The 14,047-nt window shown below is 44.2% G+C and overlaps 1 protein-coding gene across 1 annotated transcript in view; it reads right to left on the reverse strand.

The window, feature by feature from the left end:
- Positions 1 to 12,710, reverse strand: part of LOC117349652 (olfactory receptor 6J1-like) — a 31,443-nt gene extending 18,733 nt beyond the window's left edge. Inside the window, exon 1 of the mRNA XM_033923246.1 lies at positions 12,602 to 12,710. The gene's annotated coding sequence lies outside the window, so the exon portion shown is untranslated. The remainder of the gene's footprint in view (positions 1 to 12,601) is intronic.
- Positions 12,711 to 14,047: the final 1,337 nt, after the last annotated feature.

The raw sequence follows: 14,047 nt of genomic DNA on the forward strand, positions 1-14,047 counted from the left end.
AATATCACACTGAGTATAAGTGCTTCAACTGTAAGCTGAAATGCAACAACAAAAGGAAAGCAAAATGTAACATGCACAAGAAACAGGCACCGGGACTTAAAAGGTTACTGTAGCTGTGCAAAATGCTAAAATGTTAGAAGCTAGCAAACAGACAGGAGACACAATGTAACTTCATACCGGTTCAAAAACTGAAAAGTTCCCTGCAACGGGGAACGCCGACACCCGCTCTGGCTTATAAAACAGAGGGGGGAGGGGAACACCCGTGCGTGAACGTGATGACGTCATCCATTCATAATACAGAAAACGGGACATTGATTGAAGGCAAATACTGCAGAAAACCAAAAATAGAACCAAAAATAGTAAGACAAAATCAGAGAAAAGCTGCCCATTCAATTTCGTTGTTAAGGCCATCAGGGTGAAGGGAATGCAAATCAAAAATCCACTTTTGTTCTCTCCTCCATAACAGTCGGGCAATGTCACCACCTCTGGGGCTGAATATGCAATCCAGCACTGTGAATGTTAGATCATTCAAAGAATGGTTAGCTTGCTGCCAATGCTGGACCAGAGGGGCTTCCTGAACCCCAGTCCGAATGCGGCTCATATGCTCCCCAATACGGAGTTTCAACTTACGGGTAGTACATCCTACATAGATGAGATGACATGGGCATGAAATGGCATATACTACACATACAGAGTTACAGTTCGTGTCATGTCGCGTATACTTCAAGTGGGGAGCAAGTGACATCTGTTGGATGGTGACACTATGTTGACATACCTTACAACAGCCGCATGGGGAATGGTGCCCCTGTAGAGTTTGTGGAGGACGATGACTGACAAACTGAGAGTGAGTAAGTTTCTGTTTGAGATTCGAAGGTTTGGAAAAGGCAAACCTAGGGACATCAGAAAAAGCTTCATGGTATTGCATAATGGGCCAATGATGTTTAATAATTTTCTTGATTTGGAAAGCATGGATGGAATATGGTATGACACATACAAGAGACCGAGATTCAGTTTTAGCCTGTGATTGCAGCAACAGAGTCCGATTGGCATATAGGCCTCTCTTATACGCCCTCTTAAGGACTGATGACGGGTAACCTTTAGATAAGAATCTGTGCCTTACTTCCTCTGCCTTATGCACGTATTCTTCTACCGTGGAACATAATCTCCTGAGACGCAGGAATTGACCTGTAGGTATATTATTCCTCAGATGTTGGGATGAAAACTCTCATATTGGAGTAAGTTGTTTCTGTCTGTGGGCTTCCGGTAGATAGACGTCTGAAAACATCCACGATGCAAAATAATATTAATATCCAAAAAGGACACCTGATGTCGATCCTTGGTCATCGTGAACTGAAGGTTAGAATCACACCCATTAAGCCATTCAAAAAAAGCCATCAACCCAGACTCTGTGCCAATCCATACTGCAAACACATCATCAATATATCTCTTCCAGAAAAGAAAAAATGGCCAGTACTCAGATGGATATAAAAACTTATGTTCAAATTGAGAAACATACAGGCAGGCTATAGACGGGGCCATTTTAGACCCCATGGCCGTGCCTTTAATCTGTTTATAAAAGTTCTGGTCAAATTGAAAATAGTTCATGCTGAGTGCCACATGTGCTACATCTAGTAGAAACTGAATTCGTGTGTCAGATAGCTCCAGAGATTGCAATTCTTCTCTAATGACTTCAATAGCTTCTTGCTGTGGAATATTGGTGTACAAGGCGGTGATATCAAAGGTAAGTAAAATCGCATCCTTGGGTACATCCTGAAAAGATGACAAAAACTGGATGATACTGGTGGAGTCCAAAACATAAGAAGGGGCTAATGGGACTCTATCTTTTAGAAAAAAATCAACAAAAGCAGACAAAGGTTCAAGAAGAGATCCAATCCCGGATACAATCGGCCTACCCGGAGGGTTAGACAACGATTTATGCACTTTAGGAACAAAATAAATAACTGGTATCCGAGGAAATGGACAATTCAAAAATTTAAATTCCTTCTCTGTAATGACGCCCTTCTCTAAAGATTGTACCAAAAGATGGGAAATGATATCCAATATAGACTGTGTGGGGTCAAATAGAAGAAGCTCATAATATGTGGAATCACTGAGCTGACGATGAGCTTCCCTAACATAATCACAAGTGTCTTGAATGACTATGCCCCCTCCCTTGTCAGCAGAATGAATCACAATACTCGTGTCGTTAGCTAAAGATGTCACTGCTAAATGTTGTGGCTTAGATAAATTATACCGAATAGAAGGGGGATGACCCTCTAAACGGCTGATGTCCCGCAAAATCAAATCTTCAAAGGATTGGATGTGTGGGTCAACTGTGCCTGGAGGGCACCAGGTTGATTTAACATGTAAAGTATGTATGTTATCCTGAGATGATTCTATAGTAGCTTCCTCCGTGTAAAAAAATTTTTTGAGTTTACAGGATCTAATGAATTTAAACAGTGCAACTCTAGTATCAAAAGAGTAATACTGACTTGTAGGGACAAAAGACAGTCCCTTATTCAAAACTGAAACCTCTATAGGAGACAAAGAACGATGTGAAAGATTGAAGATATTAGATGTTAGGGCTGTGTTTTTGTAGGTCTGGACCTTGTCGGTCTTTTGTTGGGGGGTTTTGTGCCTCCCTGAAAATGGACATTATGAGGCTGATTCGAGGTTGATGCCTGCCGTGATTTCTGATCATCTTCTGAAGAGTCAGATGAGGTATGTGTGTATGTAGGGCGTTTAAAGCGTTTGGTATTACGTGCTTTATCCATCCATACATAGACAAAGCCTTTAGTGTAGTCCATCTCGTCCCGACGTAGTTTCTTGATTTTGGTCTTCTTCAAATCTTCTCTAAATGCTTCAATTTTGGAATTAATCTCCTGTAGAGAATTGGTGTATTCATCAGCATTGACATTACGTTGAAGAGTAGTTTTGGCCTGCTGAAATTCATCTTGGTACGTATCTAATTCAATTTTGGTAGTCTCTATGATTAGGAGCATGAGATCTAAAGAACACTTGTTAAGGATCGCGTTCCATTTCTCCAAAAAAGCCGTGTTGTCTAAAAACAGCCTAGGTTCTGTCCTCATGCGTAAACCACGAGGAATCCTCTTTAATCTACAATACTCAGCTAATGTGGCTGCATGTAACTCAGCACGCACGGTGCGCTTTTGTAGATTCTCTAAATGCTCCCAATCTGTAGGTATAGTAGTATTGTCTTCTGCATTGAACAAATGAAAAGCTGATAATAGATCCGATGCTTGTTGCTCATTATATGAATGAGCCTCCCAGCCTATTGCAGCCATATTATAACCCTGTAATTAAGTGCAACTACGTTTCCAAATACACAGGGAGAATGTAGCAATTGAGAGTCAGAAAATAGCTGAAATGCAATGGAGAGAACTGACCCGTAAGTTGAAACTCCGTATTGGGGAGCATATGAGCCGCATTCGGACTGGGGTTCAGGAAGCCCCTCTGGTCCAGCATTGGCAGCAAGCTAACCATTCTTTGAATGATCTAACATTCACAGTGCTGGATTGCATATTCAGCCCCAGAGGTGGTGACATTGCCCGACTGTTATGGAGGAGAGAACAAAAGTGGATTTTGATTTGCATTCCCTTCACCCTGATGGCCTTAACAACGAAATTGAATGGGCAGCTTTTCTCTGATTTTGTCTTACTATTTTTGGTTCTATTTTTGGTTTTCTGCAGTATTTGCCTTCAATCAATGTCCCGTTTTCTGTATTATGAATGGATGACGTCATCACGTTCACGCACGGGTGTTCCCCTCCCCCCTCTGTTTTATAAGCCAGAGCGGGTGTCGGCGTTCCCCGTTGCAGGGAACTTTTCAGTTTTTGAACCGGTATGAAGTTACATTGTGTCTCCTGTCTGTTTGCTAGCTTCTAACATTTTAGCATTTTGCACAGCTACAGTAACCTTTTAAGTCCCGGTGCCTGTTTCTTGTGCATGTTACATTTTGCTTTCCTTTTGTTGTTGCATTTCAGCTTACAGTTGAAGCACTTATACTCAGTGTGATATTTGCAAAAACTATCTACTTTCGGTTGGCGGGGTCTCCTGAAGCAGTCGCCGAAACGGGGCCACGTCGGGACCCTGGAAGTTGTATGTTCTGCATTTAAGTTAAGTACAATTTTCCTGAATGCAATCATCATTATTTTTGGACTTTTAAAAATTCTGCAAAATACTCCATTTAAGTATTGAACATTTTTTCAAGCCTTGTTACCCTCAAGAGTTGGACTCATTTTTACTAAAACACCTTGCTATGATTTGAAATAATAACTCTTGTTTCAAGAGAGGGTTTCCTCCCTCTCTTTAGAGTTACAAGCCTCTGAGCAAAGTTACAGTTTTATGAGTACTTCTCTTGGAGGTTTAATTAGCTCGAGTCAGTTCTCTCCATTGCATAGGCATAAATAAATGGCATAGCAGTAGTCAAGTTTGGAGAGGATGATGGATTGGACGAGGACGGCAAAATGTTTTTGGCGAAAGTAGGATCTTACTTTCCTCGGCATGTGGAGGCTGAAAAAGCATGATTTTGCCAAGGAGTTGAGGTGGTCGTTGAGGGAGAGAGAAGAATCAATAGTGATGCCAAGGACCTTGCTTGAGAACTCAAGGTGCAGAGCAGCACCTGTGGGTAGTGCGAAGATGGTGGGCAGGTGTTCTAACTTTGGGCCGAGCCAGAGTAATTTTGTTTTTGATTCATTTAGTTTCATCTGTACCGAGAGGGACCAGGAGTGGAGTCTCATTATGCAAGAAGAGAAACTAACCATGCCCAATTCCAGAGAAAACTGAAAACTCTGCTCTTTGATAACTTTATAAGATCACCTTATGCTCCTATTCTTTTGCTTAATAGCATTAGGTCTTCTCCTTCTTCCCCCCCCCCCCCCACTTCCTCTTTGCTTCCCCTTGCCCTATTTACCCTTTTCTTTTTCAAGTCGCCTAGAGCCTATTTAGGTTTATGTGACTCACAAATACTAGATTAGATTAGATTAGAAAAATGTTAACACTCAGTGGCGTAGTAAGGGGGAGGGAACCGCCCTGGGCACGTGTCAGTGGGGGCGCTGGCATCTCTCTGCCCCACCCTGTCACACCACACCACGTTTGTGCCATCCCCCCACCCCATACCTCTCTAGATCTTCACTAGTGTGAGCAACTTCTTCTGCCTGTTGCTCATGCCAGCCTGGTTCCCCCTGAATCACTTCTGGGTCACAGGGCCAGGAAGTGACATTTGAAAGAAATTCAAAGTTGGCAGGAGGAGCATGCTGTAGAAGCCACTCACATTGGCAAAGATTTAGAGGTATGAGGGAAAAGAGAGCATGTAGAATGGGGGGCAAGAAGGAGCGGGGACACTGAACACTATGAAGCTTTAAGATCAGAATGAAGCCTGGCAGTGGGAAGACAGGGGAATGGAATACACACAGTAAATTCTAAATGAGTCCACCAGGCTTTCATACCACTAGGGGTGCTGCAACAACATTGTGGTGTAAAGTGGTTTATACTGACTATTCAATTTCTCACTGATCTGACAGTCCCTGAGATCCTCTGTGGCCAAGGCAATGATGGTTTCTAGATAAGCACATTTCTTTTGAGTGCTGCAAAAAGGATACACATTGAGTTGAAATTTCAAACCCAGTGGGTCTGTTCCTATGTGTCTTTCAAAGGAGAATTATCTGCAGTATTTCCCTGTGAGCCCGTACTAACTACATTTTCGATATCTATCACCTGTTTCTCCTCTATAAGAAGGGACAACTTTCAAAGGGAGGTGTTCCGCGTGTGACATGGTTCCCCTTCATGCGTCTTTGCCTCATATCTTGGAGTTTTTACAGGATGGCCTGGAGCGGGTCCTTGCATGGTCCTCTCTTCCTTTTGCAGTTTGTTGTATGGTCAGCATTTGACCACTTTTCTGGATGTGGTTCAATTCTTGAAAGCGGCAAAATTTCTCCGTCCACCAGTTCATCCTTTGGTTCCAGCCTGGGATCTCAATCTGGTTCTTTCTGTGCTAGTTCATCCTCCTTTTGAGCCTATTGGCTCCTGCATGTTGAAGGACCTTACTCTTAAGACGGTGTTCCTGGTGGCCATGACTTCCGCGAGACGTGTTTCCAAACTACAGACTTTCTCATGTAGGCCGGTTTCCTCCTTTCTTTCGAAGGTGGTTTTTGCCTTTTCATATCAACCAGTCCGTTGTCCTTCCTGTCTTGAGTAGTTTGGAGGAATCTTTGCAGCAGAGAGAATTGCGCAAATTGGATGTCCATACGGTCCTTCGCTGTTATGCTCACCGGACCCAGGAGTTCCATCAGATGGATCATCTTTTTGTCCTGTTAGCGGGTCTTCGTAAAGGGGGCTATACTTCCAAGGCTATGATTGCATGCTGGATTAAGGAGGCTATCGCTTCGGCATACCTTCTTCAAAGAAAACCTGTTCCAGATTTTCTCAAAGTTCATTGCACTCAAGGTCAAGTGGGAAGGGGCCTTAGATCTCCTACCCTCACCCTTTACCCCTGAAAAAAAGGCAGGAAGGATGCCACCAATCAGGGCCTTTGACTCCTTTCTCTGTATCCCAGGATACAAGTGGGAGGAGTCAAAGGCCCTGGTTGGCTTGACTGAGCCAATCAGGGCCTTAGACTCTTAACATAATAATTGTACTGAATTAAAATAAATATTTTTATTGTCTTTTTAGTTAATATGCTGTATTTTTACCATTACCATTTTGTATTTTGCTAATTGTCCAGTTTTTCTCTTTTGTGTAAACCGCCTAGAATTCTTTTGATTGAGGCAGTATAGAAAAATAAAGTTAAGTAAGTTAAGTAATCGATCATCTTAGTGAATCTAGACCTGAATGTTCATGGAGAAAAGGAGACTTGTATTTGCAAGTTCCTGCCTGACTAGTCTGGCAGGTTTGGGATGTGCTTTGGAGGCATTGATCACAGGTCTGTGAAAGGAGAGAAAGTGAAGATCCCCCAGCTGTGTGACCCTGAGGATAAATTCTTCCATGCTAGCCAGATGTTTATGTCAAAGGAATCAATATAAAGGCAAAAAAAAAAAAAAAAAGAGAATTATAAATAGAGCAATGAATAATTCTGTAACATTGGGGGGGGGGGGTCAATAGTCAGCCCATGCCACTCGATTTTGCTGTAAAAGCTGATTGCTGCAGGCTGAATTAGACCCATGTACATAACAATTGCCACTGTCGGGTCAGACTGGTGGTCCATCGTGCCCAGCAGTCTGCTCATGCGGCGGCCCTAACCTATATACGTTCTGGTTCAGCAGGAACTTGTCTAACTTTGTCTTGAATCCCTGGAGGGTGTTTTCCCCTACGACAGACTCCAGAAGAGCGTTCCAATTTTCTACCACTCTCTGAGTGAAGAAAAACTTTCTTACATTCGTACGGAATCTATCCCCTTTTAAACTTTAGAGAGTGCTCTCTCGTTCTCCCTACCTTGGAGAGGGTGAACAATCTGTCTTTATCTGCTAAGTCTATTGCTTTAAGGCACTATTCGGTTTAGCCCCTAAATATATAACTGACCTCTTCTCTTTCTCAAACAACAGACATAATAGAAGCTCACACTCAAATTTTGTTTCCCCCACCGGTTAAAGGATGTAAATTTAAAAAACACCATCAACATCTTCTCTCACATCAAGCGGCATTATGGGGCAAAGATCTGGAACAATTGCTCATGCATACTACTTATGGGGAATTTAGGAAACACCTAAAAACATACCTGTTCCTGAAGTATTTAGGCAACTAACCTGTACAAGCCTACTCCACAATAACTGATCTCTAGCGCTGTTAATAACTAGCTTCTAACCTTGTTAATTCTAATTAATTTGTATCATCTCTTAACCATTGTAAACCGCATGGAACTTCACGGTCCTGCGGTATATAAGCTGTTATTATTATTCCCTTCAGTACCTTGAATGTTTCAATCTTTCACTACTCTGAATAACTTTGTATCGTCTGCAAATTTAATCACCTCACTCGTCGTACCAATGTCTAGATCGTTTATAAAGATGTTGAAGAGCACGGCCCTGAGGCACTCCACTGGTGACGCTCTTCCAGTCCCAGTATTGTCCATTTACCCCATTCTCTGTTTCCTATGATCCAGCCAGTTTTTTTTAATCCACGTGAGTATTTCACACTCGATTCCATGGCTCGCAATTTTCCGAAGGAATGATGAGGCTGGTCTGGGCACCAGAATTATATTTCCAAATCAGTGGTGACACACAGAAGCTATCTGGGTAGCAGTGATATTTGGTCCAGTGCTGGGATAACTAGCCAAATACATTTAGGACAGTCTTTTTGCTGAATATCGCTACGATGTGGCGAGTCCGAGTTCTGCCCCGACTCCATCCCCAGATAGGGTTAACAGATTTTTCTTTGGAAAAATCTGGACCCATGGCCCCGCCCTCAGGACAGCCCAGTTCCGCCTTTTTCCTGCCCTCTTCTAGCCCCAGCCCTGCCCCCAGATGGCATCAGCTTATGCGCGGACATGATGCAATGCGCTTGACATCACCACATTGCGCATGCGCGGATGTCCCTTCCCGACACGATTATGTCAGGAAGCTTTTCAAAACCCAGACAAAGTACTACCTCAGAAGTAAGACAGAATATTCAGAGGTAACTAAGGAAATACTTTTTTACAGAAAGGGTGGTAGATGCGTGGAACAGTCTCCTGGAAGAGACTGTGTCTGAATTCAAGAAAGCCTGGGATAGGCACGTAGGATCTCTTAGAGAGAGGAAGAGATAATGGTTATTGTGGATGGGCAGACTGGATGGGCCATTTGGCCTTTATCTGCTATCATGTTTCTATGTTTCTAACTGTCCATGTACATACTGCTGATATTCTGTCAGGCCCTGGTCAACCCTTCTAAACCGGGTAAGAGCTTGAACCTAGTCCCATTGAATTTAGCCATTTCATTAGATTATTTCCCCTGTTTATTAATGTTTGGGGCAGGGATGTGAAATGAAGCAGACCTGCCAAGTCTCTCACTCTACTGTTATTTTGTCTCCCCATCCAGGTCTGTAGGAAACATAATTTTTGCTGCTGCTAATCCGGTGGTAGAAGGGGATGACATTTTATAGACATTTTCTGCTGCTGCTGGATGAGAAGGCCACTTCTTGCCTTTGGCTGCCTATCAGCTGTGCCAAAGGTAAAGCAGTGGGTGGAGCTAGATGAAACAATGGTTGGAATTGGGTGGAACAACAGTCAGGGCTAGGTGGGACAATGGCCGGTGCTGGGTGGAGCATTGGGCAGGGATGGAGTGCAGCGGGCTGGAGTTGGGCCCTAAGGGACTGATTCTGTATAGGACGCCAGTCTCAGCAGCCACCTAAGAAGTGGCTGAGAATTGCACACGTACCTGCCTTTAAAAACAGACATCTTACCCCCCTCCCCCCCCCCCCGATTCTGTAACTGGCGCGCATGTTACCTGCCTGATCGAGGGATCCCATGATCAGCTGAGCTGGCGGGCTTCCCCAGAGTTGTGACTCAGCTAATAGGGGGAAAATACTACTGCCACGATCAGATGAGCCGGCTTAAGCAGGAGACCCCTAACACGTACCATGAAACTGGCAGGAGGGATGCCCACTCACTCCTGCCACTGACCTCCTTGAACTGACAACACCCCAGAACCCCTGACCCCCTTATTGAATACCAGCAGGATGGATGCCCACTCCCTCCTGCCAACACCTCCCCAGAACCCCCAACCCCCAACAACCCATATACATCAAGCCCCCCTGATACCCCCTGTACCTTTTGGAAGAAAGTCAGGCTGGAGGGTTGCTTACTTCCTCTGGCTGTCAAGCCCACCTCTTCAAAATGATGGGCCTTCCCCTTCTCGATGCATCCTGGGGGGTATCAGGAGGCCTGATGTTCAGGGGGTATTGGGGGTTAGGGTGGCATTGGGGGTTCCAGGGGGTGTTGGCAGAAGGGAGTGGGCATCTCTCCTTCTGGTTTTCAATGGGGGAGTTGGGGTTCTGTGGGTGGTATCACTGCTTTGGGTGTTTTCAGCAGGAGAGAGTGGGCATCCCTTCTGCCAATCTTCAATGGGGGGGGGTTCAGGAGTTCTGGGGTGTCCCTACTTTGGGGGGTTGGTAGCAGGAGGGCATCTCTCCTACTGATTTTGCAGTTCATTTGGGTGGGTCCCCTGCTGCAGCCTGCTCAGCTGATCCCAGCAGGGGCATATTCCCCACAATCAGATGAGCTGGCAGGACTCCTCAAAGCTGTAACTTTGATGAGGCCTGCTGGCTCAGCTGATTGGGGATTCCATTGTCACGATCAGCTCAGCCTACTGTGTCTACTTTTAACTTTGGAAATGTAGGCCAGCATTTTGCTGGTCTCCATTTCAGGTGGCTGTCACGGCCCTAGAAAGATGCCTAGGACCACTTAAGCTCACCCTAAGCCATTTCAGGGCAAAACCACACCCATATGCAACCTTGGGCGAGCTTAAGTGTTTCTCTAGACCCTTGATAAATGCCTAAAGTGTAGAGGCCCTGCCTCATTAAAAAAAAAAAAAAAAAGTATGCTGATTGGCTGTCAGAGGGTGGTAGGATGCCTTCCACCACCTACAATCCAGGCACCTGTTTATAGAATCTCCCAGTTAGTGGGCCACTTCCCTTGGAAGTTCTGAATGAAGTCATTATCTGCTTTACAATTTTCATACACACAGCTAACAGCAATGCAACAAAAACAGTCCATTAATACTGGAAATAAGTTATTTTACGAGAAATCATGATAGAGGCTCAAATGGGGTAAACTCAGAAGAAACACTGGAAAATATTTGTTCTCAGAAAGTGAGTATAGGGAATATCGTTCAAGGCAGAAAGGGTCACAGAATAATAATTTTTAAAAAGTCTGGGATAGGTAGAACCTTACGGCCTCTTTTACAAAGCCGCGCTGGCGGCTGCACTGTGCTAACTGCCCCCAAGCCCATAGAGATTTAAAGGGCTTCGGGGCTGTTGCCGCGCGGCTTTGTAAAAGAGGCCGTTAGTTATGACAAAATAAGTTCAAGTTCAATTTATTTGATATATCGCCAATATAAAGCCGAAGTTAAAATCTAAGCGGTTTACAATAAAAATTGGGTAAGGGGATTGAAGACACAAACTAAAAAATGCAGGCTATAAACAAACAAGACTGGAAACATAAGGGACAATGTGAAGGGTAAAATTACAAAATTTTTTAAAGGGAACAGCAAAAACAAAGGTTATAGGATAATAAATGATCTCAATCAAAAAAGAAAAGCTATGTATTAAAGGCCTGTGAGAAATAGTAGGCTTTTAGTTGAGCTTTAACAGTTGAAAAAGACCTTTCCGTACTGTGACAGTTCAGACCTTGCAGTCAGCCCTGCCACCGAGAAAAAGAAAGCAACAGTACCTCCAGGCAGTAAGAAAAGGCAGGCACACAGTAGACATCAATCCAATGCAGTCAGAGCTGTCTATCCCCAGCCAGAACTCAGACAGATCCCTTTTATAAGAAAGCAGGAAGATCTCCTGGATGGCCACAAGGGGAGCCTGCTTCCCTCTCAGCCATGTTAGGCTGTGTCCCTGGGAAACTTAAACCCAGCTTACAGAAGCTAAGCAGAGCAGTTGCTACAAAAAGCTCTCCAGGCCAAGAAGGCCTGATGGAATGTTAGAGTCCTGAGGAATCACAGACCCCAGGTGAAGAGATGGAAAGCATGGTTGTTGCTGAGGAAATGGAGGTGAACTGGTCTGTGGTTGGCAACTAACGGTTTATTTGTTTTTTCTCTTTTGAATTGAAGACAGCCTGAGGCCTGTTTCTGGTATTTTGAAAAAAAACAACCACCACATTTCAGTTTAAAGGACTGTGTTGCTGATAGGGTTTTCAGCAAGCTGCTAGAAAAAGGACTGCTGGGACAGTTTTTTTTTTTTGCCTTTTTGGGGAAAATAAAGTTTTTCTCTTTTCCTTTATGGGACTCAAACATTGTTTTTCTTTATTGTTACCAGAGCCTCAAAGTAGATAGCATTGCTGGGGGTGTATGAAGTTGTGGGGAGTGTGCTGTGACATCTGGGTGGGAAAATTTCTTTTTAAGGGATACTTTTTGTGCTATAAAAAAAAAAAAGTAATTTAAAAGCAGACACAGCAATGTGACTTACTGGTACTTGTCTGAACTGTTAGAAACAAGTGGGTTTTTTTTTATTTTTTTTTTTAACACTGAGGACTGTTAGCACTGTAAAAAACTTACCTGAGAGTTTTGAGCTGTCCACCTTTTGAGAAAGGAGATATAATAAACCCGAAAGTAAGAACTGTTTAGGGAGTTTTCTTTTCTGTTTGTGTTGCCTTATTGGCATTATCACCCTGAAGGACCATTCTCTCTTTTCAAAGGTACGCCATTCTCAGTAAAGTCACCCGCCATGGCACTACGGCTACCCTAGCGAAGGCTGGGTTGGTGACGGTATAAAGGAAGGGAATGCCAAAGAATAGGAGCCATTACTTAAAAGGCAGAGTTTCTATGGAAATCCAAAAATACTGTATTTTTCGCTCCATTAGACACACTTTATTCCCCCCAAAAAGTGGGTGGAAATTAGGGTGTGCCTTATGGAGCGAATATCCAAAGCGTGCCCCCCCCCCCCATTACCTTATTCTGGTGTGCTGCTATGCGAGAGAACGGAAGAGGGGGCAGTTGGTAGTTCTCGGAGGAAGTGGCGGGAACCAGGCAGCCAGCCTGGTGCTCTGCTCTCAGCGAGGCGCCGCATCCAGAAGTTAAAAAAAAAAAAGGTACGCGTAGGAGGCGGAAGAGGGCCAGGGCCTGCCTGTCGCCTGCCTGGGGGGTGAGGAGGAAGAGGCTGGGGCCTGCCTGCTGCCTGCCTGGGGGGCAGAGAAGGAGGAGGGAAAGGCTGGGACCTTCCTGCCTGCCCTGCCAAATTAAAAATAAGGAGCAGGGAGAATCTAGGCCTGCCTGTCTGCCTACAGGGAAGCCTGGAGGGGAGAGGCCTGCTTGCTTGCCTGGGAGGGACTGCCAAGGAGAGGAAAACCTGCTTACTTAGAGGGGGGAGGCCTGCCTGCATGCCCTGTCCCTACCTGCCTGCCAGCCACTAGGCCTGCCTGCCCTGTCCCGGCCTACCACTGGACCACCAGAGGGGGGACAGGGTGCAGAGCTTGGCAAGGAGTATGGGGTTAGGTGCAGAGTCTGGCAGGGAGAATTTAGTTCAGAATGGGTTTTTTTCTTGTTTTCCTCCACTAAATCTGGGGTGCATCTTATGGTGGGGTGCATCTTATGGAGCAAAAAATACGGTAACTGCCTAAACCCCACCCCCTTTTACAAAACTGTGAAAGTGTTTTTTAGTGCAGGCCTGCACGCTGAATGCTCTGTTCTGCTTCCAATGCTCGTAGGAATTGGAGCAATGCAGAGAGGGACAGATTCTTCAAACTTTCGAATAATAAAAGAACAAGAGGGCATTCAGAAAAGTTGAAAGGGGACAGATTCAAAACGAATGCTAGAAAGTTCTTCTTTACCCAACGTGTGGTGGACACCTGGAATGCGCTTCCAGAGAGCGTAATAGGGCAGAGTACGGTACTGGGGTTCAAGAAAGGATTGGACATTTTCCTGCTGGAAAAGGGGTTAGAGGGGTATAGATAGAGAATTACTGCACAGGTCCTGGACCTGTTGGGCCGCCGCGTGAGTGGACTGCTGGGCACGATGGACCTCATGTCTGACCCAGCAGAGGCATTGTTTATGTTCTTATGCCAACTTGTGCTAAAAACTGCTTTTGCAGTTTTGTAAAAGGGGGTTAAATGAAGAAACAGTTAATAGCGATTGAGGTAAAGAGCAAGTTTCAAGTTTAATAAATTCTTTGATTTGATCGCAAAATCATATTTCGATGCGATTTACAACAAATAACAATATTGAATAAAAATAATAAAATCCACATACATCACATAAAATACTACTAGACATTAATACATTAGGGAAAAAGGCAGTATAAAATACAATATTAAAAAATAAAACAGTAAATAAAATCGGGTATAGGTTTAATATACACAGGATGGGAAACAAGTACCCACATATTTCAAAGAACAGATT

The sequence above is a fragment of the Geotrypetes seraphini genome, chromosome 16, assembly GCF_902459505.1.
Source record: "Geotrypetes seraphini chromosome 16, aGeoSer1.1, whole genome shotgun sequence".
NCBI lineage: Eukaryota > Metazoa > Chordata > Amphibia > Gymnophiona > Dermophiidae > Geotrypetes > Geotrypetes seraphini.